Raw genomic sequence first — 8,244 nt, forward strand, 5'->3', positions numbered from 1 at the left:
CCTTTAATTATATTTCTTCAGAACTAAAATTAAGAAGTGTAATGCACTGTAAATGCAAGTGTAAATCTCCACTGTAATGCAATTTTATCAATATTAAATTTACTTAATTAATATTCCTCTTTTTTTTGTCACAAAGGTTTATCAAGACACTTCATAACACATAAACATCATGAGGTCTGTGTTCAATTCTGTGCTTAAAAGTCAGTCATCAACTGACCAAAACAAAATATGGATGTATGATCCATTCTTTTTCTGCTCAGAAGTGTATTCCTTTCCCACTGTCATCTTTATTCCAAGTTTCAAAGTAGGATTCAAAATCCACTGCAGCTGACCGAAGTCTTTCCGTTGATTTTCACAAGGCTTTGCTCAAGCCCCAGGTGTCAATGAACAAGCTGAAGCTCATTGAATCTCCTTGTTTACACAAGTGATGAAGCAGGTCAAAAGCCTCATTTAATCTCACTGTGGGGGATAGGCCACTGATGAAAGAGCACATGAGCAAAAAGGCAGATTTTGAAGCGAGGGACCTGAAACAACCTGCTGTGCAAGTGCCATTTAATTACCTTAGTTCTCTGATCTTAATTTCTCTTGATACAACCTGCTACAAACTGAACATTTCAGAATAAACATGAGGCTGTTTCTGTTCCCTGTCTTTGTTTTCAATTACCTTTGATGTTGGCATAATGGGTGAATGTACACAATGTTGTAGAGTGCAGTGGGAAGACCTGCAATCTAGAAGGTAGTTTTAAGCAGTGGGTGAGACATGGTGGCCCTGTCAGACCACCCAGGGAAATCCCTGCCTCCAGCTGTTTCCCTCTGCCCAACAACCCACTGTCTTTGTGTCGCCCTTTTCTCTCACGGACATCTTTCTAGGTTTGAGGTCAGCAGCAAATGAACTGTCTCCACTTTTTCTTACTATCCCAACATGCACGCATCTTTCTTAAAAGTGCACAGTCAGTTGGATTACTGCACAGGTTGTGTAAAACTAGGTGACTTTTAAAACACGCCACTGGTGTTCACTCTGCTAGTGGCCACATCAATCACCATTTAATGAACCTGTTCAGAGGGTGAGTCTGAGCCTCCACATTCAGAGGAAGAGACCCCAAACTGCAGGATAAGCACAGCTGGCAGCACATGAGCAAAGCAAAGCTGAATATGAAGCAGGCATTTCGTGGCAGGCACAGCAGCTCTGAAATGTGGAGTAACAAAAGTCAAGCTATTAATTTTGCACAGCATTTCTAAAAGAAACCATAATTCTCACAAGTTCACAAACCCACATGAGACTTCAGGTGAGAGACCTCCTGCGAGAAAGCAGCACAGCTTTGTTATCTCCAAATCAGTGACCATCAGCTGTCAGTCCAGGAAGGTAACCAAAACTTGGGATGGTAAATTCCTCTGGGGAGTTTACTTCTCTACCAAGGGTCAGAATAGAAGCCTCATGTGGTTCTAGTTGATGTTCATCTCCAGGAATGTTATAACATTTCCAAGTAGAAAGTATGTTTGGTGGTGTATTCATAATCCCAGCATGATCTTCAATTAACACTATCTTTCATGAGGAAAAGACCAGAAGTTCCCAAGGCCTCTTGGTCCCTCCTAGCAGCACATGCACACAAATTCTTCTGTTGCAAATACCATATCTGTCAGCAAAAAAGAAGAAACTATTCATGTCAGTGTCAGTTACCAAATGTGTTTCTGTGTTTAGAATTCATGATAATTTATTCTAATGATTTTCTTAAGAATCTATACAAGCTTTTTAAATTTCTATTTGTTCTCATATCAGCTGTTACACCAGATAGGGTGTAGACATGTACAAGATAGGGTCTGCTGATTTTAGCAACTGAGTGCTTGGATGCAAAATGAGCAGACTCACTGAAGCAGATGAGTAAGCCTCTACAGAACACCCACAACATCACAATATTTTTCTCCATACTACTACAAGAACACAAAGAAGAAAAACAAACTCAAATAGAAAACAAAATTAATTCTCTTGGGATTGTCTGAATCAGAATTCTAAGTGGCCTGAAAGCCTGCAAACAGTTAAATGGAAAAAAATATTCATTTGATAGCGCTGTGCACCTCCACTGGAGTACTGCAAGTAGAGAAATTTTGTATGGTCATAAAAGAATTAAATGAATTCCAAAGCCTTTTTGCTATCTCTTTAGCATATAACTACACATACAATCTGAATCAGGTATAATATTGTTTCAGGCTCTTGACTCTTATCCACAACCTCAGGATAGGAAATACCTGCCTTTTTCTTCTTCCTGTTGAAATACCAACAAGTTGTGCCTTCAAAATTGTTGGTATTCTTTTTCCCCAGAAAAGTTTCTTTAATGAATGCTTAGTACAGTAATTTCATGATTATAAGCCGCACCATTTTGACTAAAATTTTGCTCCCACCCCGGAAATGCGGCTTACACTCAGGAGCGGCTAATATGTGAAAAATTTTCTGAAATTTCCAGCCCTGGAAGTGCCAGTCAGGGTGCCAAGCCGAGCACCTGCCAGTAAAACCCGAGATTTCGCGATTGTTACAAATTGGTTACTGTATTGCGCATTGAGTGGGGCCAGCTCAGTGCTGGCAGTGCAGGGCGGGGGTGTGGGCGAGGGAGGGAGGCGGGAGCTCCCTCCTTCAGGCAGCGCAGCCTGGGGGAGACGCGGGGGCTCCATGCTGCTATCCCCACGGCCCGAGGGGGAAGCAGGGGGCTCCTGCCCCCATCTGCCCCCGCAAGAGCAGGCAGACTCCATCCCCACCTGCTGCTGCCGCCGCAGGAGCGGAGGGGCTCCTTACCCTCCTCTCACCACCGCTGTGGGTGCCGGTGGGCTCTGTTCCTGCCTGCCACCACAGGGCAGCGCCAGGCCGGGGCAAGCAAGCCCAGCGGCAGCGGCGGCCGGCCCCGAGCGGCCACGCCGAGCGGCAGCGCCGAGCTGGGCCACCTGGCCCCATCGGCAGCCCCGAGCCTGCGTGGCCCGAGCCGAGCCACTAAATCCCGCCATGCCGTGGTTCTGTTACTATTTGGCAACTTTGTTGCACGCGGGTCCTCGCTGCGAACGACGGAGCAGTTTATATTCAGGTGCGGCTTATTTATGGACAAAGAACAAAGTGTTGCCAACACCCAGAGATGCGGCTTATAGTCAGTGCGGCTTATAGTCAGTGCGGCTTGTAATCGTGAAATTACTGTACTATCACCAAGCAGTTTATGGTGATTTTTTGGTCAGAATAGAAGGTGTTCATCATGAAAGAAGACAGGACAAAATGGGAAAAGCTTTTGTTTCAATTTCCAGTTCTGTGGCACTGACAGAATGGAATGTTTTGCACATCCATATGCTTAAGGCATTAATGCACAAGATGGGCAATGAGAGGAGAATTAGTGTCAATATAGAATGTTATACAGGTCTGTGAACCCTGCATTGCCTCAGATTCCTGAATCTAAAAAAACACTGCAGCATGGCCAAGTACAAGTTGTCAGAAGACAACATAAGTTTTGTAAAAGGCAAGAATCCAGAAATTAGTGACATTTCATACCTAGTAGATTCCACATGGAATATACATGCTACTGAAGGAAAAGTAGATCGTTATGAAGGATTTTCAATGACAAAAGCAAAGTGGAAATAGAATAAAAGATTATAAATCTGACTTTGCAAAAAACACCATCGGAAATCTCTTTGAGGAAAAATGTATAAGGATATTTTCTTTTTATAAAAGAACTGCATATTGTCTAAGGTAGAAATCTTAAGACTGTCTTGTGTGATGAAAACTTGGTTGAATTGAAATATGTCTCTGCATAAAAAGAGGGGATATTAACCTTTTCTATTCAAATTAGGCATGCCTTTGAAAGAGAATTTAAATTGAGTAGTAGCCTGGAAGCTTTGATTTACATCAAATAATTGGATATGTACTTCCAACATGTAAAGCAGGCAGTAGCTGAAAATGATCTGAACCAAAACAAGATTTTCAAAATCATCACTGAGTTATTTGGAGCAAAGGCCGTGAGTATTGGGAACAAAACCAAGAGTGAGAAAAGTATTAAAGTGCAGATGATTCACATAGGAAAATCTTACATATAAAATAATGACCTCTCTGACTGCTACTGAAATTGAGAATTTTATTGCAGTGTCCACTAGGAGGTCAAGTGCTCAGGTCAGAAAAACAAATCAAATGCTAGAAAAGACAAAAAAAGGAATAGAGGACACAACAGGAAACACTTTTTCCCCTGTGTGAACCCCATGTGCCTACACCTTGGGTATTCTGGGATGTTATGACTCTTCTATCCCAGGGACTAGAATGGATTCAGAGAAAGGCAGCAGGAATGATTAAAGTCTGGACCAGCTCTGTGAGGAGCAAGTACCGGCACGAGAAAGAAACTGCTGAGAAGGGAATACAGTGGAGGCCTCTGCAGCCATTAGCAGCACAGAGAATAAACAGAGAATAATTGTGTTTTATTGTTCAAGAGACAGCAGTGTTACTCTCAGATAAAGTAAGCAGGCAGAAAATGCAGAACAAACAAGAGGAGATGACCTTCCACACAGCGAGTAAATAAGCTATAAAAACTCTAGTGTTGTTCTGTGCAAAAGTGTTTATGGATTCGGTAAGTGGTTGGGCAAATGCAAGAAGAAATACCCACAGAGGACTAAGTTAAGGAGCATCACTCTCTGAAAATACCACTACACAATCACTGGATACTGTATTCTGCACAAGACATCTGCTGTTGCTACAGATTGGTGGGTTAGAGGCACATTGGCTTAACGTGTCGATTTTTATACTCTTAGGCTGCTGTCGTTTTATGCTGTCTTCAGATTTAATTTGTATTGTGCATTAGGTTGGTGCACAATGCCAATTATCTTCCACCTGTCAAAAAGGACAGGAGCATCAGAAAGCTGTTGCTAGGGATCTATAAACTAGAATTAAATAATAAGTTATTGATAGTGATTTTACCATCAAAACCAACAATAGACATTTCTATTAGGGAATAGGTAAAGGCAGGTTTGTTGCCACACAAGCAGAAGGAATATTGAAAAGTGACATAACAAGATTGCAACTTAAAAATCCAAAGGCATTTGGGGTGCTTTAGCATATGGGAATTTAAGTTACCTATTGATACTTGACTCAGATTTCAGAAAACAGCATAACTATTTTACAAATGTTACATGATATGAGCATTTAGCATATCTTTTTTCATATTATCTCTTTAAAAACCAGTTGGTAGTCTATGAGAACTTATCAAAAGCTTGGGACTGTTTTGATGTTAGATAAGTGGAAGCTTAGAGTCAGAGACAAGTTCATTAACGAAGCATAGAAATGAACAAACGCAAGTACTCTAGGAAAGTAAGCTATGAATAAAGTGAGAAAAGCTCAGTGAGAGGGTCTGTCCAAAAGTCTTTCAGAAATAGCAGCAGAATGACCAAGGACTGAAAACAGTTAATGCAAACCTCTCTGTCCTTTAAAAGTGCTTCAAGAACCCCTACAAAGACTGTAGTGATACTATAACATGACCAGCCCAAAAAATTCACTCCTTTGATTTTACTGGGATTGAAGTGTGTCCTTCAATAATTTATTCAGTTTCTTGGCTGAACTAGTTCAGGGGAGGATTTACTGCCCATAGAGGCTGTCAGTGCTGCTCAGCAGCCCTGCAGTGATTGCTCCTCGGGACACTTACACTTCCTTGGCAGGGCTGTGGAGGCACGAGGTGGGGGATGATGGATGTGGGCTATGTATTCGAAGGCTGATATAACCTACTGAGACTTAACATCTTGGGCTTCTTCTAGTATTAACAGCCAGGGCTGGGCTCCTTCAGAAAGGGGTTCAGGAGTGAAATTCCAATTTCACCACTTTGAATTTCTCTCTGGAGTGCTTATCTCTCTTCAGTGGCTGTGTAGTGAGCTAAGGCGCTGGGGCTGGCTATGCCAATACTGAGCTTTGGGGCACTATTGCCCTTTGAAGATCTGTCACTGCCGGCCAGAAGCCTGTTGGATTTCGAAGTAACATCACAAAGCCCCCACGAGTGCCAGGGAGACCAAGAACAGAGGCTCCAGCTGGGGTGGGAACACAAACCACAGAAGGTCAGTGACTCAGCAGTGCAGGAATGCAGCCTTGGGAGCCGGGAAGAGCTGGTTTGGGGAGCTGGGCAGAGCTGCCTGGGGGAGCCAGGAATTGCAAAGAGAGCAGAGATGTATCTTATGTATGGAAACCATCCCGTACATGGTGAAAACACAAGATAACAGGGAAGTGTAGATAGCAGACACAGGGGATAAAAGAAGAGCAGAAATTGCTCCAGCACCCTCTCTCCAGTTAGAGAGGAACAATGTCTGAGTGATGTCACTGCTCTATCACTGCTACCACCTTCCTCACCTTTTGTAATGAAGGAACACTTTCTGGTTTGCCTTCCCCTTCTTTTTGCTCCCATGATCCAGCAGTTTTATGTAAAGACTTTCCTTTATCAAATCCTCAGGTTAACTTGAAGAGCAGTTTGTGTCTCTGTTTTCTGCTTTTACTTTCCCACGGGACAGTGTGATTTATTACCCCAGTGATTTTTTATCAAACCAATGTGAAATAGGGTGCAAGAGTTGTGATGATGTGCATGCATTGGAAATGTTTAACAGTTTGGAAGTGAAATTAAAATTATGAGATGGCAAAGTGAGCTGTGAAAGTACCTGTTATATGAGAGGGACAAAGAAGAAATGGCTCAATGAATGTCACTAGTTTTTCCATAGTGTTTACAAAATGACACTTGAACACACACAAAAAGTTATTTCCAGAGGAGATAACTGGATTCTACCTACTTAATGTACAATACGTAGCAATGACTGCTGACCTGTGGAACTGGCTCTTTATTCCTTCATAGACGGAATGTGCTCTATATAGGACATCCCAATGCTGAGTGGTCTGGATTTTGTTTGTCTCCCTGAAAGGCTTCATATATTTCAGGAAAAGTCTTCCAAGTGAAGTAAAGTAAATCCTATTCCCTCTGTATTTCCTCCTGCATGACTATTCTGACAGTAGAGCGAAAAACTCGCTTTTTGAACCATGGTACACTTCAAGAGCTTTAGTAGCTGAAATCACAGAAACTCAGTGAACAACCTCCTTTGCAGCTCCCATCATAATTTCTCTAGTTATCTTCATCAGGCACTCTGCCTGAGGTACACCTTGGAGCTTGCTGCATTTGAAGTTATATTGTTATTGCCACACCTTCGAAAGATAGGATCTGGAGTTCAGTCATCACAATGCAAATGTCACTCCAAAGTAGGTGCCTCCTACACTGTTTGTTCTCAGCCAGGTGCCAGTGATGCACTGCATGGGTAAATCTCAATTGCATGTTTGTATTAAGGATGCCTGTCAAGTACACAAACTTCATAGCTCACCAGGTACAGACTGGAAAATGTTTGCTTTTTTATTAATAACCAACATAATAGAACAATAAAGTGCATGACATGTCTGAAAAAATGAGCTCTGTTGAAAGGAGTGAGAAAGTCCTTAGTTTAAGGGAGAAGTGTCACAGCAATCTCCAAGGATGTCAGAGATGGAGAATTTCCAGAAAGGGGTCAATAAAGATTTTTTCTGATAAATGTAATCTCTGCCATAAAACCTGGATGAAGAGAGAAGTTTCTGATTGTGTGGGCCAGATAGAGCCTAAAACAGGTGGTCTGATTGCAGGCAAACTTTATGGGTTTTTTGGTGTGGGGTTTTTGTTTTGTTTTTAATTTTTGGTATGAAAAGATAAAAGCACATTTTTCTTTCTTTGTTTTCCCACTGATGTCATTTATAAGACTACTTGTAACTGTGTAGCTGTCCTGGCAGTTTGAGCAGTTGTAAACAAATACTTCCCACACCAGTTATCTTAACCTAAATCAAGTGAAACAGGTATCAGCCTTTGGATAATATTACACAACTTTTGCCCTTAAAAGTAGTAAACTGAAATTTTTAATGAGGACCTTTTGTCCCAGCAGGCTGTTTTGGGATATTCAGCTGGTAATATGTTTTTCCACAAAAGCTGTCAAGTCATTTTGAGGTCTAGAATCACGTGAGTCAAGAAAGTCGCAGCACACTGAGGACTGTGCCTGACACCCAGCAGTCCCCAGGGTATATCTAGCAGTTGTCACTTCTTCATACAGTTTAGCACACTTTTTTCATTAATTGTTAGAAAGCATTAAGAATTCTTCTCATGCCTTCTATCCAGTAATCATTATTACACTCATTACTGAGTTAATTGCAGTAAGCAGTCATGATTTTAATACTTTTCCTGTCACCTATTT

Source organism: Catharus ustulatus, chromosome 5 (genome assembly GCF_009819885.2).
Source record: "Catharus ustulatus isolate bCatUst1 chromosome 5, bCatUst1.pri.v2, whole genome shotgun sequence".
Taxonomy (NCBI): domain Eukaryota; kingdom Metazoa; phylum Chordata; class Aves; order Passeriformes; family Turdidae; genus Catharus; species Catharus ustulatus.